This window comes from Sebastes fasciatus, chromosome 1 (assembly GCF_043250625.1).
Source record: "Sebastes fasciatus isolate fSebFas1 chromosome 1, fSebFas1.pri, whole genome shotgun sequence".
Lineage (NCBI taxonomy): Eukaryota > Metazoa > Chordata > Actinopteri > Perciformes > Sebastidae > Sebastes > Sebastes fasciatus.
The window spans coordinates 37,398,246-37,416,709 of record NC_133795.1 but is presented as its reverse complement, the minus strand read 5'-3'; the positions used below and the strand labels follow the sequence as shown (position 1 = coordinate 37,416,709).

The following is an 18,464-nucleotide window of genomic DNA, read 5'->3' as shown; positions in this document are numbered from 1 at the left end:
TATATCAATTAAAATAATGTTTTAAATTAATATGTTGTGTCAAATTATTGATTAATTTAGTACGTAGCCGTGTAATAAGTAGGATAATGCACAGTGAGCCGGTTGTTATTGCGAAATAAATCTTTCGCTTCACGTCGGGGTCGACGCGATAACGACCGGCTCGTTGTACGTTATCCATTACTTACGTTCAGCTGCTTCCCTGCATCCCCTTGCTCTCTCCTCTTCTGTTTTCCCTTCCTTCCTCCTTCCTTCCTTCCTTCCTTCCTTCGTCCTTGCTCCTCCAGGCATCATCTTCTCCCTGACAGACAGGTCCACCTCCTCCACCATGAGGATCGATGCTCTCTCCTTCTTCCACGTCCTCCTCCTCTCCCACCCTCCTCAGGCCTTTCAGACACACATGCAGGTCCTCTAAACCTCTTTAAAGCTCTGCTTCATGATAATGTGCATATTGTTTAAAAGGACTATTTGCTGATATGAATAAGTTTGAGGCTCAGTCTGAAGATGAACAAATGAAGCCTTGTCTTCGTGGCTGCAGGTGCTGCTGCCTCCAGTTGTGGCGTGTGTAGAAGACTCTTTCTATAAGATCACGTTGGAGGCTCTGCTGGTCGCCCAGCAGCTTGTCAGAGTGATGAGGCCGCAGGGACAGACCGCCACCGCCGCAGGATTCGACCCCAAACCGTTTGTCAGAGAGGTGAGAAGGGTCGGGGGGGTTCACCGGCTGTTTGGTGCTTTGGCTCTATAATATCACCGTAGAGATGTAATATCCTGTTGTCATTATTAACACCCAGAACACCGGTATGTTAGTACAGTCTGTTAGTTTGTCTGTTCAGATTCAACCTGAAGCTCTGACAGATCAGTTGTAGTTTGATGTGCAGTTTAAGGGTCATGATGACTGTGGAGTTCCAGGAATATTCAAAGTGGAAACTTTCCATGGGAATTAACGGGAATGAAATGAGAATATAAAGGTTATCTGTTTAGAGTTTATTTACCATGCAGATAGAAACTAACCTTTTACCATCATATGGGACAAAATACATTAATTTGTTGAATAAAAACAAATGTGCTATGTGGTGAGTTAACTAATTGAACGAGGACAATGTGGGCTGTGTGCAAACTTAGGGTTTAAAGTAGAGATGCACCGATAGCGGATCAGATACTGACTCAAACAGCTGGATCGGGTATCGGTGACAATGGATCCGATCTATTCTATTCAGTTCTATGTTTATATACTATATACATTTAATTCCTGTTTATGTTTTGACCAATTTGTTGCTGCTTTAAAAAGGTTTACAGTTGAATTATAATTCCTGTTAATTTTGAAGATTTTTTACCAAGTTGCTAGTGTACAATTTATTATTTCAATAATAAATAAAAATTGTTTAAATAATGTATAAATAAAATAAATGTTTGTATTTATTTGTTATATTTTTTGACAAAGTTAAGAAAACAATAGTCAAGCGTGATGTTTCCTTACACATAAAAGAACAGTGACGTCCACACAGTGAGGCATGCAGCTAATTAAACACTGGTATCGCTGCTATCACTGGTAGCCCAGGTTTCGCTATCGGTATCAGGACTTGAAAAGTTGGATCTTTGCATCTCTAGGTTAAAGTGAACAACTAATTTATAAAATAAATGTTTTCCAATAAAGAAATAGATTCCCCCCAAGTAAGTTCACTATTACAAGGTATGATTTTTATATTGAAATTGTGCATTCGTAGCATAAAGGTTCTGTCGTGCAGAAATGTCAATTAAAACATGTTTACAAGATCAGTGTCTGTCCAGCTTTAGAGATGGTCAACAACCATCTGTTGGAAGTGTTTCATCTATATCGAAGAATCACCACATGTTGTTTCTCCAAGGTGTTTTGTGTAACTCTGAAGAGGCTGAAAGCAACAGACATCGACCAGGAAGTGAAAGAGAGGGCTATTTCCTGTATGGGTCACATGGTGTGTCACCTTGGCGACCACCTGGGGGCGGAGCTGCAGGGCGTTTTGGAGATCTTCCTGGAGAGGTTGAAGAATGAGATCACAAGGTTGACAGCAGTCAGGAGCATCACCCTTATCTCTGCATCTCCACTAAAGGTTCAGTGTGAAACACAACATTTTACTGCACAATCAATACTTTTACTTTAACTACTTTAACTACAGTTAGCTGATTACATACTTTTACTTCATTAAGTATTCAGTTCAGTTGAGTATTTCCACAGTGTGGTGTTGTGCTTTTACTGCAGTACAGGATGTGAATGCTTCTTCCACCTCTGGAAAGCAGTGACTGATAAATAACTTTCCGTCTCCGTCTCGTCCAGATCAACCTGTCGTCCATCCTGCCAGAGACTCTGTCTGTGTTGGGGTCTTTCTTGCGGAAGAACCAGCGTGCTCTGAAGCTCGGCACGCTGGCGTGTCTGACTTCGTTGGTCACGCATCACTCTGCCAGCATCAAAACTGCAGCGCTGGAGCCTGTTCTGAGCGAGCTGCCTGCTCTGGTGGACGAGAGCGACATGCACGTATCACAGGTACTGGACTTAACACCAGCACTCATTAATCAGGCTCCTTCCACCGTGCTCACTGTGACATTTAGAGAATACATGATGGCAAACATTGATGAAGAGTCTGGTGACCTGGTCAAGGGTAGATATTATTTAAAGGAGTGGCAGCCTGGGAGGAAGTAAGGAGGTGCAGGGAGTCCTCCTGGAGGCCATCTCCTCCACCAATGAGGAGGTAAGACCAACATGGCTCCCAGGTTACAAACAACCATTATTTGCATTATTGATTAATGTATTAATTATGTAGAAAAGTAAAAAAAGAAAGGTTGAAAATGTTCTCTTGTGAGCTTCGAATATATTTGCTGAAAGTGAGAAAAAACCTTCCTTCTCTCTTCCACAATGAACTCTTCCTGGATGAATGAACATATTTATTTTTTAATATTAATAGTATCTAGTTTATGGTTTCAGGTGAAGACGGCGGCGTCCTGCGCTCTAGGCAGCATGGCGGTCGGCAGCCTGAAGGACTACCTGCCTTTCCTGCTGAAGGAGATCTCCTCCCAGCCGCGGAGACAATACCTGCTGCTGCACTCCCTCAAAGAGGTCATCAGGTGTCTGCTTTTATTCCACTCTTCCTCTCTCAATGCATCTTTTCTCTTTTTTCTCCTCATATTTTCTGAATCCATTATTTTACAAAGTTGCACCAGAGAACGTCACTCTATGGTGCCCTCAAGTGACAAAACGTAAAGCCTCTGAACAGCCACACGGGTGTTATTCTGACTGATCAGAGCTCTGCTCAGGTTGAAGCTTTGATGGGAATTTATTAATTCACAAATCTTCATCTACCAATAAGAATGACACAGGTGTGATTTGTCCCCCCCCGCCCTAACAAAGCTAACAGGAGACTCTGGAAGAGGTCAATCAGTTAGTCTAACAGGCCCACAGAGTCCTGAGCAGAGGTCTAATCAGACATAGTAACTGAGAACACCTGGTGGGTGATCAGAGGCTTTAATAGAAGATCATAGAATATATATAATAAAATAATTACACAATCATGCAGAAGTGAAATCTTTTAACCTTCATGTCTACATTTTTTTTTCTTAGGGCTGGCCCACACTGTAAAATGTGAGAGAGCCCAAACATAACGACATGTTGTGTTAAATTGAACAGTTTAGTTCCTATAGTGTGTGGAGAGAAACAGCAACACCACACACTAACAGATTCATTCATCAACAACAAGAGTCCCCACTAAAAGAAACAGAAATCTCTCTAAATCTCTGGCGATCAAACGTGACTTTAGTGTAAATAAACATGGCGGACGACGGGCAGGAAGAATTAGAGATGTTAGTTTTTACTTTGTAGTGAAGACTGAGGAAAGGATGGATGGATGAAGTCATGGAGACACGTTAAATAAACACTAATCAACAAGTTGCTCCTCCATCTCTGAGTTCCATCTTACTACTACTTTATGCTTCATGTTCAGCATTAGCTCATGCATTAGCCTCGGCCGCCATGACGGCGGTGGTTGTCCTTCCTTCTTCAGTCAGCTCGGTTCTCTATTGGCTATTGTTCTTTCCCACGTGACTGCGTCATCGGCTGTCCTCCGGGTTCCCCCCACACAACAGGATATCCCATCGGAAATATTCAACATGTTTAATATTTACCATTTGAGATCGGTGCAGCCAGGATGGACTTTTATTATGTACCTGACATTAGTGTACTTCTTCTTCTCTCCCTGTGTCTCTGCCAGTGCCTGTCCAGCCTCCAGTCTCTCGCCCCATGTGGAGTCCATCTGGACTCTGCTGTTTCAGAACTGTGAGTGTCAGGAGGAGGGAACCAGGAACCTGGTGGCTGAATGTCTGGGGAAACTGACCCTGGTCAACGCCGCCCAGCTGTTACCACGATTGAAACAGCAGCTCAGAGCTGGTACCAAGTTTCTTTCATTGATTCACTCACAAGATGTTTCTGATGATGGAGATTAAGTCTGTCTGTCCATCCAACACTTAAATATATCTAGAAAACAGAAACCAGTAAAAGTACTAATACCACACTGTGAAAATACTGTTAAAGTACAAGTGTTTTGGTGTTATAGGTGTTTTCTTCCAGCCTTGTGTTTTGTAGTTGTCTCTCTACTGAGTTATTGTGATTATGTTAATGTTCCATTGTTCTGTTAAAGATTAATTTAGGATTGATAGGTTAATAATTAAAATAGATGTCATCCTGCCTGCTACAGGTTCTCCTCTGGCTCGCAGCACGGTGGTGACAGCGATCAAGTTCACCATCGTTGACCAACCTGCCCCCATAGACTCACTGCTGAAAGACTGCATAGGTACAACACACACACTCTTCTTTAAGTTTACTTTGAGGACAAACCTGAAAACGAATCCTCATTTTAAAGGATCGTTCCACATGTTTTTAAAGTCTGTCTTAAAGTCACAGTGAAGTTGAAGTTAGAGCATGTTTAGCTTCAGTAATGTGACGTATTTGTGGCGGGATTTAGTCATGCGAGAGATTTAAATGAAATCTACAGATTTGATGAGGCTTAGAAGAGAGCGAGCTGACCTCCACCAACACCTCCCTCACCCACGTTGTGAGATCAGGAGGATAAATGGTCAAATTAATGAATTCAATGTTTGGAAATTAAATGTTTAATTTTAACTGTTAGGCTACTTTAAACCAGACTAAGAAGTGGACGTTGTCACCATGATGCCACCCATTGGTTTGTGGACTGCAGTTTTGAAGCCTTGAGTTTGGCATTTTGTCCATCTCCATCTTAGTTCTTGGCCGTCACCATCTTGGCTTCCTTAGGTTTTCTAGTTTCATATGATACCAGTATCTTTACTCTAGCTTTAAAACTGAGCCGCTACGACCTAAAAATCACAAGTTGCGTTAATGCGTTAAAGAAATTAGTGAAGTTAAAACCAAGTTGCATTAACGTGTTATTTTCTTGTTAACTTTGACAGCCCTAATAAACACATATATTTAAAACAATATCTGCAGTTTTACTTGGAAAATGAGAATCTTTCATATAAAACAGAAATTTATAAAACAAAATGTGTAAAATATACCTGTTTTTAAATGAGAGTCAGTGTACAGTATCTGTGTTTCACAGTATAAAGAATATAATAATAATATAATATAATAATATAGTGTGCAGTAAAGATTTGTATTAATGTACTGAAAGAGTTAATGCTGTACTCATTCCTCCTGTACATACTGGCTGTGAAGAGATCCTGTTGTACTGGAAGTGATGGGGGACAAAATCCACACGTTAAAAATCATTAATATGCGTTAACCAAATCAAGTGTGTATCTCCTAAAGTTAGTCTTTTTAGTACTAAACTCACCTTTTCAATGGACATATGAACATGTGGGTGTTTTTCAGGCGACTTCCTGAAGACCCTGCAGGACGAGGACATCAACGTGCGCCGCGTCTCTTTGGTGATGTTTAACTCTGCAGCTCACAACAAGCCCTCTCTGATCCGTGGTCTCCTGGCAACCGTGCTGCCTCACCTCTACAAGGAGACCCAGATCAGGAAGGACCTCATCAGAGAGGTGGGTTTGGCTGGTTTCATGTCTGTTCATGTCTGACGTTCATGTGTTAATGACTGTGTGTGTGTGTGTAGAGCAGGTGGAGATGGGTCCGTTCAAACACACTGTGGATGACGGTCTAGATGTGCGTAAAGCGGCGTTCGAGTGTATGTACACTCTGCTGGACAGCTGCCTGGAGGGGCTGAACGTCCTGCAGTTCCTGGATCATGTGGAGGAAGGACTCAAAGATCACTATGATATCAGGGTGGGTTGAAAATACTGAAAATATCAACTTATGTTGCATTCACACCAAGAGCAAAGCAAATTTTCACCTCCTTTTACTCACGTGGGTTGGACCGCCGGTGTGTGTGTGTATGTGTGTGTGTGTATGTGTATGTGTGTGTGTGTGTGTGTGTGTGTGTGTGTTGTAGATGCTGACTTTCCTGATGCTAGCCAGACTGGCCTCTCTGTGTCCTGCAGCTGTTCTCCAAAGACTGGACCGACTGATAGAGCCTCTTAAAGCTACGTGCACTACCAAGGTACCAGCACATCATTCATAGTATTCATGTTATCATTCATATAAACACTAACGTACAGCACAGCTTTACATTACACGTCCACGGGCTTTTTAAATAGAGACTATTTCTTATCTTATAGATTTCTATTCACTTTTCTTTTAACTTCAAAATAAGTCGTTTATATATTACCAACTGTACTTTGTTAAAGGTTCTCTACACAGCTCGTCTTTCCATCAGATTACAACATGAGTATATATGATAATATAACGTCCACAGAAACATCTTTATCTTTTACTCAGGAAGAAATGTGGGCTGTGAGTTTTGACCACATGTTGAATTTTTCAGTCATATCAAACACATCGATCAACAGGATGAAGCTTTAAAGCCCCCCCGCCCACTCCACCTCCAGCGAGTGTTACTTCCTGTTTTTTGGTTAACGTTCTTTCTCAAACAGAGAATGGGGGTGTCGTTAATAGTCAGACGTAATTCATCACCATGGCAACCAGATTGCATCGTTTTTCAAACCAGTTTAGATGAATTTACTGTTTATCAGACCACAAATGAGACCAGAATTATCTCAACACACCGACTCTCTCTCACTCTCTCTCTTCTTCACCGTCTCCTCCTGGTGACCAGAGCACCAGAGAACGGATAGACGTGTTGCCGAGGTCCGCCGTTTGAAATGTAGTTTCGGGGACGTTTTGGAGGTTCACCGTCCACCAGCACTGACTGGTCTCTCCTCAGCTCCAGCACCGACCGTTCTCTCCTCAGCTCCAGCACCGACATCGCACCGGGCTGCACTGAGATCCGTTTACTTCTCTAACGGGACTTTTCTCTGGTTTTCTGTTGAGCTGAAAGTTGTACTCCCCGTCGTTCGGACCTGTTAGAGGCCCACAAACCTCCGGTATCAGCTGCTTTCTGTTAATTTACCTTCAGCAGGAGGAGACGGTGAAGAAGAGAGCGAGTGAGAGAGACAGTCAGTGTGTCGGGTTAATTCTGACGGTGGGATTTTGTGTAATTCAGTGTGTTGATTTCACCCGTTCACCGTACACACACAAATGCCACGGTAAAAATAAACACACTAAACTAAAAAATAAAATGAAAACCCTCAGTTAGTTGATGAAAGAAGTTGTGCTAGCTAACTACAGCTAACTAGCTTACTAACTAGAAAGACAAACTGACGGAGAGATAAACAGATTCATCAGTTTGCTGCTGCTCAGATCACTCAAACGATCATGAGTGCTCCTGCAGCTTGGAGGATGACCTTTGGCCTGCAGCTTCTACTATAGTCAGACATCATATTCACATTTTACCAATAACCTTCTGTTTTTAACTTTGAGCACAAAATTATTTGTCAAAACAGAATTGGAAACAGTGTTGCTGATCAACTTAGTCAGGAAATGACTCAAAGAAATATAAAATATCAAAGAAATGACAAAATACACTGGAAGGGGGGGCTTTAACTGTATCTTTGAAAAGAGCAGCGTTTTCCACTTGAACACCGATTTGTAACATTGGTACTGTTTTAAAGTTTTAAAACAGTCCCCATTTCAGTTTGTAAAGTAAATCATTTTTTAAAAAAGGTTGCTTCATTTGAGATAAAACATTGGAGTTAACACATTTATATTACATTTCCCCCAAAAAATCTATATATTTATTGTAAAAATAATGCATGAGGAGTACATTATTAATAAACACGTGATGATGATTCCCACGTCACTGAAATGAACGTGGACCTGCAGGTGAAGGCCGGTTCAGTGAAGCAGGAGTTCGAGAAGCAGGAGGAGCTGAGGCGCTCGGCCATGCGCGCCGTCGCAGCCCTGCTGGCCGTGCCCGAGGTGGAGAGGAGCCCCAGCATGGCCGACTTCGCCAACCAGATCAGAACCAACGCCGACATGGCGTCCATCTACCAGAGCGTCCAGGGAGGGGAGGGAGGGGGCTTAGGGCCCGCAGAGAGCATGGATGTGAGCTAGACGATGGATGATAGAGGAGGACATGTTTTGTTATGATGGTTTTATAGGTAAAAGCCTTTTTAAAGAAGCTGTTCAAATGTGTTCAACAATCACAGCTGTATTTTGAAAACTGGGTGTTTTAGTATGAATTCCCTCGATATATTTAATATACACTGTGGACTTAAACGGTTTCTTTTGACCCATTTTGTGTTCTTCCCAGTCAGAACTGGGTTTAATGTAGTTCACATGAAATAAAGTGGGAGCAACACTGTGAGGTGTCTCAGTGCAGTTTGTGTCTGATATGTTGCCACTAGGTTTTAATCATCATGTAAAATCTGCTGGTTGGTCTTTCCATCAGATTACAACATGAACGTAACGTCAACACAAACATCTTCAATGTGGGCAGTGAGTTTCGACCACATTTTTCACACATTTTTTAGTGATATCAAAGTGACTCATCGATCAACAGGATGAAGCTTCACTTTGTAACGTTGATACTGGTTCAAAGTTTTAAAACGGCCCCCATTTCACTTCTTTATTCTCCATCACTAAAACTCAGAGGGATATGTTGTACTTTTTACTCTCCTACATGCATTTGACAGATATAGTTACTTTAAGATCTGAATACTTCTTCCACAAACAAACACACAAACACAGCCTATTATTTTAGAAGGAACCAGTTAAATGGGATATTACAGTTTTCGTACATGTCCATGTCCATGTCCATGAGGAAGAGGAGAAGAAGTCAGAACAAATGGAGCAGACTATAAAAAAGTAAAGATTCAGAAATGCTGCTTAACAGCGACACCTGTGGCCTTGAAATCAACGAAAGTCAGCGTCGAGCTCGCGCTAGCTCGATCTACATAGACATGAACGAGCATCGCTCAAAACAGTGAGGCGACAGACGTCAGCTAAAACCACAATATCACTCTATGTTTCAGCTGCTTGGCAGTAATGTTAGCTGACCAGACGAAGGTCTCTCCATGAATCACTGCTGATCCTAGTGTTGGCTTTTCCTGCTCAGCGCAGGCTTCAGCAGCGGGGCTCCTCAACGAGTTACGTTATCGCCTACCGGCACCCGGTCGGTAACGAGACGTTAACGTAACTCGTTGAGGAGCCCCGTCACTTCACAAGACACGGAAAACCTCTGTTGGTCTGGAGGAACTGCAGCAGTTATTTCTGCACAAACGTCCACTCTACATTCACTAGATATTCTCAGAGCTAAACTAACTCTTCTGCAGCGTGGAGTGAGCGCGCGTTCACGTCTAGAGGTGGAGCGAGACAGCGAGGACGCGCGCGCTGTCTGAGTGAAGGAGAGCAGGCGGCGGAGACGAGGCTCCGGCAACACGCAAGCGCGCATATGCGAACGCGCATGTGTGCTGACCCGGTACATTTATACCTTAAAAAGTTACAAACAGTCCCTTTAAAGGTCCCATATTGTGCTCATTTTCAGGTTCATACTTGTATTTTGTGTTTCCAATAGAACATGTTTACATGCTGTAATGTTAAAAAAAAAACTTAATTTTCCTCATACTTTCAGCCTGAATATGCCTGTATTTAGCCTCTGTCTGAAACGCTCCGTTTTAGTTCATTTTGACAGAATTGCAACAGAATTGCTGCTGGGCAACAGCTTGGGTCCATGTTTACTTCCTGTCAGCTGATGACATTCACATACACTGCAACCAGGAATAAACTGGGACACATTTAGAATGTTTACGTTTAAATCTGTGTCAAGGGTCTAAATATTGTATATTTGTGACATCACAATGGACAGAAATCCTGACAGCTTGTTTCAAATGCAGAGTTTCTGAATACGGGCTGTGTGTATTTCTCTGTGGATTAAGCGTTTCGATACTTTCACAGTATTTATATAGAACTTAAACCTGCTTTATAATAAAAAAAAACATGAAAATCTCCCTTTTTTATAACATGGGTCCTTTAATATAATAACGACTCGTTGAAATCGGTTGAGAAATGTCGATGTTATAGTGCTTTTTATCCAGAAAAACGGCAGCTCCCCGTTCACTTGTATAGGGTTACAGGCCAGTCTTGCCCGGTCCAATACGGCGCCCATGTTGACGTATCGCCGCAGCGGGCTGAAGCGTCCTATGCAGCGTCTCGGCTGTGGAGGAGACGACGAGCTGAATTCAACACGGAGGCAAGTTAGCAATAATAATTATGAGTAAAAGGTGATATAATAGTTGAAGTTACGCAGCAGCGGACCTCGGTTACAGTGTTCGGGATCCTGTGATTCATGAAGACACTGAGGGTCATCATTAGTGTGATTTGATGAGTAGTTCGGTGGTGAGTATTTGTTTTAGCTAACGGTAGCTTAACCAAGACGGTAGCTTAGCTCATGAAAGGTATTAAGAGAACTTAGCTAGGTCTGTCAACATAACTGCAATTACATTAATAAAAAGTTGCATTATTGTAGAATTAACAAGATATGTTTTAAATAATTGAAATGAGATTCTGCCAGCAAAAAGACAAGTATGATTTTATTGTGGAGCGGCAGCCATGTTGGATGCTAACGTTGACGTTTAACGGCTGTTGAGGCTCAGCGGGGGCCGTTAGCTTTGGTCCATGGCGGTGACCTGCTGGGAAGTAACTGAGTAACGTTACATGTATTCAAGTACTGTGACGTTACTACCATGTTGAGGTACTTGCTTTACTTGGTTATTTCCATTTTATGCTACTTTACACTACATCTCAGAGAGGAAATAAACTTTTTAGGCACCACATTTATCTGATAACTTCAGTTACTCTGAAGTATTAAAACTATAGTGACATTAGTTAGTCTACATTATAGTGACTTTAGTTAGTCTACATTATAGTGACATTAGTTAGTCTACATTATAGTGACTTTAGTTAGTCTACATTATAGTGACATTAGTTAGTCTACATTATAGTGACTTTAGTTAGGCTACATTATAGTGACATTAGTTAGACTACATTATAGTGACTTTAGTTAGACTACATTATAGTGACATTAGTTAGTCTACATTATAGTGACATTAGTTAGACTACATTATAGTGACATTAGTTAGTCTACATTATAGTGACATTAGTTAGTCTACATTATAGTGACATTAGTTAGTCTACATTATAGTGACATTAGTTAGTCTACATTATAGTGACATTAGTTAGGCTACATTATAGTGACATTAGTTAGTCTACATTATAGTGACTTTAGTTAGTCTACATTATAGTGACATTAGTTAGTCTACATTATAGTGACTTTAGTTAGTCTACATTATAGTGACATTAGTTAGGGTACATTATAGTGACATTAGTTAGTCTACATTATAGTGACATTAGTTAGGCTACATTATAGTGACATTAGTTAGGCTACATTATAGTGACATTAGTTAGTCTACATTATAGTGACATTAGTTAGGCTACATTATAGTGACATTAGTTAGTCTACATTATAGTGACATTAGTTAGTCTACATTATAGTGACATTAGTTAGGCTACATTATAGTGACATTAGTTAGTCTACATTATAGTGACATTAGTTAGTCTACATTATAGTGACATTAGTTAGGCTACATTATAGTGACATTAGTTAGGCTACATTATAGTGACATTAGTTAGTCTACATTATAGTGACATTAGTTAGGCTACATTATAGTGACATTAGTTAGTCTACATTATAGTGACATTAGTTAGTCTACATTATAGTGACTTTAGTTAGTCTACATTATAGTGACATTAGTTAGTCTACATTATAGTGACTTTAGTTAGTCTACATTATAGTGACATTAGTTAGGGTACATTATAGTGACATTAGTTAGTCTACATTATAGTGACATTAGTTAGGCTACATTATAGTGACATTAGTTAGGCTACATTATAGTGACATTAGTTAGTCTACATTATAGTGACATTAGTTAGGCTACATTATAGTGACATTAGTTAGGCTACATTATAGTGACATTAGTTAGTCTACATTATAGTGACATTAGTTAGTCTACATTATAGTGACATTAGTCTACATTATAGTGACATTAGTTAGTCTACATTATAGTGACTTTAGTTAGTCTACATTATAGTGACATTAGTTAGTCTACATTATAGTGACTTTAGTTAGGCTACATTATAGTGACATTAGTTAGACTACATTATAGTGACTTTAGTTAGACTACATTATAGTGACATTAGTTAGTCTACATTATAGTGACTTTAGTTAGGCTACATTATAGTGACATTAGTTAGACTACATTATAGTGACTTTAGTTAGGCTACATTATAGTGACATTAGTTAGACTACATTATAGTGACTTTAGTTAGTCTACATTATAGTGACATTAGTTAGGCTACATTATAGTGACTTTAGTTAGTCTACATTATAGTGACATTAGTTAGGCTACATTATAGTGACATTAGTTAGGCTACATTATAGTGACATTAGTTAGGCTACATTATAGTGACATTAGTTAGTCTACATTATAGTGACTTTAGTTAGTCTACATTATAGTGACATTAGTTAGGCTACATTATAGTGACATTAGTTAGACTACATTATAGTGACTTTAGTTAGTCTACATTATAGTGACATTAGTTAGGCTACATTATAGTGACATTAGTTAGACTACATTATAGTGACTTTAGTTAGACTACATTATAGTGACTTTACACTACATCTCTGTAGTGTTTGTTAATAATTTTTTCCTAATTGCATTCATTTTTACTGCTCAATGACGTAATACGTCTCCTGCCTCTATAAAATATATTTGGCATAATCAATCACAGATTTCAGTTCAAGCTTGCTATTTGTATGCCAGGGTAACCAGATCTCACCTAACCACATGTGGGGCAAAGAGTATGTTTCTGTGGGACACATTACCAAGGCTGAGAGGTCGTCTACGATTTAGATATAATGTCTATCTAACCTAAATAATAAACATTTCTATTCTGCCCCTTATCTTGTAACATCTCTATGTTTTAATGCCTGAATGCATCCAGAGATCAGCACATCTCTTTTTGAGACTTACATGAACTGTGGCGCTTCATTTCGTATCCCCCTTGTGTGAAATTGAAAAATAATGAGAATCACTTTCAGCCGTCTTATAAATACTTCTAAGTAGTTTCACAGTCTTTTTTGTAGCTGCTCTTCCTTTTTTTGTGGTAGTTTCCATCATATTCCTCCTAAATCTGCATAGATTGTGACTGCAGTGGTTTGACTTTTGAAAACTAGAGCCAATGAAAATGTGGGACATCGTCTCAATATGTGGGACATGGGATAAAAATGCTATGCAGTCCCTCGTTAAGTGGGAAACCTTGTCACCCTATTTTTATGCACACTTTAGAAATACAATTCAAAGACGCCGTAGTGGATCAATTTTTAAGATGACTGAATAATAATAATAATAATTTCTCGTCACGTTTCTGATGAGCTGTAAATAGTTATTTGTTGGTCTGGAGGCTGTAGGTCATTATTTGTAATTAGTTACACCTACAATAATTAAACACACCCTGTCACTGCCAGCTGGTCTGTCCTCCACCATATACTGCCCTGAAACTAGACGCCTATTACGTCCTACATTTCAGTTACAAAGGAGAATTATATGTCATTACTAGTGCAACATCTTATTTAATGTGCATACAGTATAACTGGATATTAATTGCATTTTATTTGCAGTCTGCAGGTGGTTTTCTTCATGGTCAAACTCTGTGAGAAGCTTTAGTGGGCAGGAGGCCAGACGATCACTGCTGATGTATGTAGAGGAGCCGAGGACGCACTGAATCTTTCACCTGGATGCCAGGTAAGCTTGAGAATAACTGTTAAGGGCCCCTAATTGATTTAAAACTACATAGTGAACTAAACTACGCCTTACTGACATAACTGAACTGAATTAAAATATATTAGGGATGTGGAGGTAGAAGGAAGCCATGATGTCCAGCTAAAGCTGCATGCTAACTAACTAATAAAATAAAGATTGATTGGATAATATTCACCAGATGTATAAAACAGTACATGTCCCTTATAAATTCAAAAGAAAATGCCACTAATTTGTGAGGGAAATGTCTTTATTCTTTGATATTTGGGTTGCTGGATAAAAAATGTAATGAATACTTCCTGACAATGACTGATATATTTGACTTCAGGACATCTCTGACTACATACATGCTGAAAATCAAACATTATTACTTGATTCATTTAGAGATTTTCCAAAGTAAAAGTCCCTAGAAGTGTATGATTAAACTTTTTCCCATGGTCTAGTGTAAAAAAAGTTAACAAAAATCACAATAAATCGTAATATTGAATCGCAATACATGTTGAATCGGCACCCAAGTATCGTGATAGTATTGAATCAGGAGATAGGTGTATTCTCCCAGCCCTATCAGGGATAATGCCAAACAAGGGTCATAAATAAGTTGTATTTAAACTACCAAAGTGTTTTCTTTTGGTATCTGAATGTAATTCTTGGACTCTGAACAAAGACACATCTTTATCACTTTTAATTTAGGGCTGGGTGATTAACCTAAATTTGACCAAATTAACAATTACTTTATGACTCTCTAACCAAGCTAATTTAAGTCTAATCTCACAATCCCTGTCAGTCAGCGTACGGTTGCATCATTGGTGTGTGTTCAGTCCAAACAGAGGAAGTTGGGTTGGTGTTGAAGCATTAACAGGAAGACCTGATCTAACCCTGATAGAGGAAATGACTCAAATATTGAAGAAATTGCAGCTGCGTGTTTGCGTGCAGACGAAGAATATAGAAAAAAAGATGGTGACGTTTGTGTGGCCAAAACTAAGCTAAATCTAAATACTGTTGAAAAATAGCTGTGGTTTAGAGAGGAAGCACAAAGACGTATGCACATCCAAGAGAAAAGAGCATTGCAGACTTTACCAGAGCATATTTCAGACACAAAGTCTATTAAACAATCTTTTAGAGCTGCACCAATTTGTTGATTAATCGATCGACAGAAAATGAATGAGCCCTATTTTTACTCAGATTTTCTGTCAGACTGTCACTGATGTCTATTATTTTTTCTTAATGTGTGTCCTCATTTTTTATCTGCAAAATTAAAAACTACCTGTGGTCCCTGACACCTCCAGAGGTGGTTTGGCCGATTGGATCACAATCCGTCCTCAATGCATTTCAGATGCATTTACATCTGTACTGTCATGTGGTCAAACACTATCAGATTACAATCCAATCACCCAAATCACATTTTAATGCCAGGTGTAAAGGGCATCAAAGTACTGGACAAATTAAACCTGATGATGACAAAAGACGAAAAGTCAGGGGATCACCAAAGTTATTACAATTCATTCTGAGGGGAACATGAACATCTGAACTAAATGTCGTGTCCATCCAGCCAACAGTTGTTGAGATATTTCACTCGAAACCACAAACATCAACAACATGGTGGCGCAAGAGGAAAAGTCATGAGATCGGCAAAGTCACTAGGATTCATCGTCTGGGAGCCATGAATGTCTCAACAAGATTTTATGACAATCCAACAGTAGAGATATTTCAGTCTGGACTAAAGTGACGGACGAACCAACCAACCGACAGACTGACGTTGCCATCCTTAGAGCCACGTCGCTGGTGGACAAACTGTGTAAGGGCGACTGTAAAAACATCAAAACATTAAACATATCTTTGACATTTCTGTACAGCAATTTCTTGTATCGTCTGTGTAAGGGACCAAGCAGTGAGGCAACGAGGAAACAGGAGTTGTTGAAGTAATTGGGCTTTTTATTCAGCCAAAAAATAACAAAACATTATAAACCAATCATTGAATACCTAGGTCTATAAAAGAGGATAAAGCAATATAACAATACTTATTCTCACTATTAAACAAGATGTTAACTGAACAAAACTAACCTCCACAATGACACATGAGGGCAGATATATGTAGGGGCTTGGCCAAACCAAATAGCAAACAAAGGGGTAACCAAGATGGACACTAACTATAATGAAATACTAAGCAGAACTAACTAAACCCAAATCCTCCCCATGACATGGCAGCACTTGGTTTGGCCCAACGAGCTGACTCCAGGATCCAAGAGTCCTCAGCCTTCAGCCACGCCCCTATCTCCACCAGGAAGTCAGCTCCCCCAACAGCCAACTCAAACAAAGGAACAAGTGATTAATATAACAAATAATAATATGTGTAACCTCACAGTGTTAATGTGTGAATCTAAACTATATAAGGTTAAACACAAATAAAAACAACGATGTGATGTTAATTGTTCAGGTGTAGTTGGCTGCAAATTAAATGAACCTGTGTAGGTAGTAAACTAATGAGATGAGAGAGTGTGAACCGGAATGATATTACCCTGTGTGGCTGTGACCATCACAGTCTGATACAAACAACAATAAACAGTATCTGTGATTATAAGCTGATAATATCGGTCATGTCGATTAGGGATGGAAAAAAAAATCGATTCACCTATGTATCGCGTTTTTTTTTTTTTTTTTTTTTTACTATTTTGAAATAGATTTTTTAATGCCAGAATCGATATATTTGCTTCATTTGAGTCTATGTGGAGATAGAAGGAAGTTCCCCCTTTATTGTTGTAGTTGTAACAAACCGCAGCGAGCCGAAACCAGAAGGTATAAAACGTTGGAGGGTCTGCGTGGATACGACCTGCACTCTCCGATTTTAAATCCAAAGTGGTAAACACTACACATCCAGTAAAGTATGGAAACAATTTGTCTTTCATACATTGCAGGAAGAGCAGAGCTAGACATCATGGCTCACGTTACTCAGACTACAACAATAAACACGGTAACTTCCTTCTACCTCCACATAGACTCAAATGAAGCAAATATTTAGATTCTGGCATTAAAAAATCTATATCAAATTTGTAAAAAAAAACAAAACATGAATACATTTTTTTCCCACCCCTAATGGCCGTACATTTGGTAACTGTGATAAAGTCCTGTCTGGTGGTTCCTCAGGGCTCCTGTGGTTTGTTGACTGTGGCGTAGAGAGGGTTCTCTGAAGACGGTTGGTTGACAGTAGAGTCGGTTGGACGGTGGCTGTCCTTCACAGTAGAATATTCACACATAGAGGAACTGGGTTTGGTGGTCAGCGCCTCACCACCAGCTTCGCCAGAGCAGTGAGGAAAGTTGATGGTAGGTTAATGCATTGAGGCAGAGGGGTTTGTGGGAAAGTTGGCGGTGTCATGAATATTGTCCATTGCAGGTCCTGAATCTGGTTCCTGGGGGCGCACCCGTAGCTCCTCGTACATATATTCCTTCAGGGAAGAAAGGAAAATACAGTCTGAACAGCTCTTATCCAAACCACACAATAAGCACTAACCAAACTAATGGTCAACATTGAACACAAATTACAAACAGAATATTAGTTGGAGACATTAATTCCTAGAGATAACATCAGTGTACAAAGCCAGCAGGAAGTGATTTAATAGATGTCTCCAGTAAAATAAAATAAAAAAACAATGTACCTTTTCCAAGTTTAACATAACTTTATTTGAGATCTGTACATTTCAGATTCATAAATCAAATAATAACTTAACAGAAATGTGTTTGACGGCCCTAATATAAATGTATGTCTTTGTGTGTGTGTGTGTGTGTGTGTGTGTGTGTGTGTGTGTGTGTGTGTGTGTGTGTGTGTGTGTGTGTGTGTGTGGTGGTACAGTATAGCTAGAAACATTGAGCAATAGTTAGATTACTCATACCCGAATGATGCCAGACATTTAAGTATTTTGGTTGCAAATACAAGAAAGAAGTCGAGGGATTTAGATTCAGGTTCAGGTGCATCACCACCTCTGACAGCCAACTGAAACACTCGAGAAGGCCTCTGAACAGAATCCATATTCTGAGTTGGATACCTAATATACAAAATAGGGCTGTCAATCGATTAAAATAGCTAATTGTGATTAATCGCAAATGAATCGCACATTTTTTATCTGTTCAAAATGTACCTTAAAGGGAGATTTGAAGTACTTAATACTCTTATCAACATGGGAGTGGACAAATATGCTGCTTTATGC

At 39.7% G+C, this 18,464-nt stretch overlaps 1 pseudogene; it reads left to right on the top strand.

Moving 5' to 3' along the window:
• The window catches only part of LOC141778333 (cullin-associated NEDD8-dissociated protein 1-like), a 14,580-nt pseudogene extending 5,824 nt beyond the window's left edge, over positions 1-8,756 (top strand).
• The last annotated feature ends 9,708 nt before the right edge of the window (positions 8,757-18,464 follow it).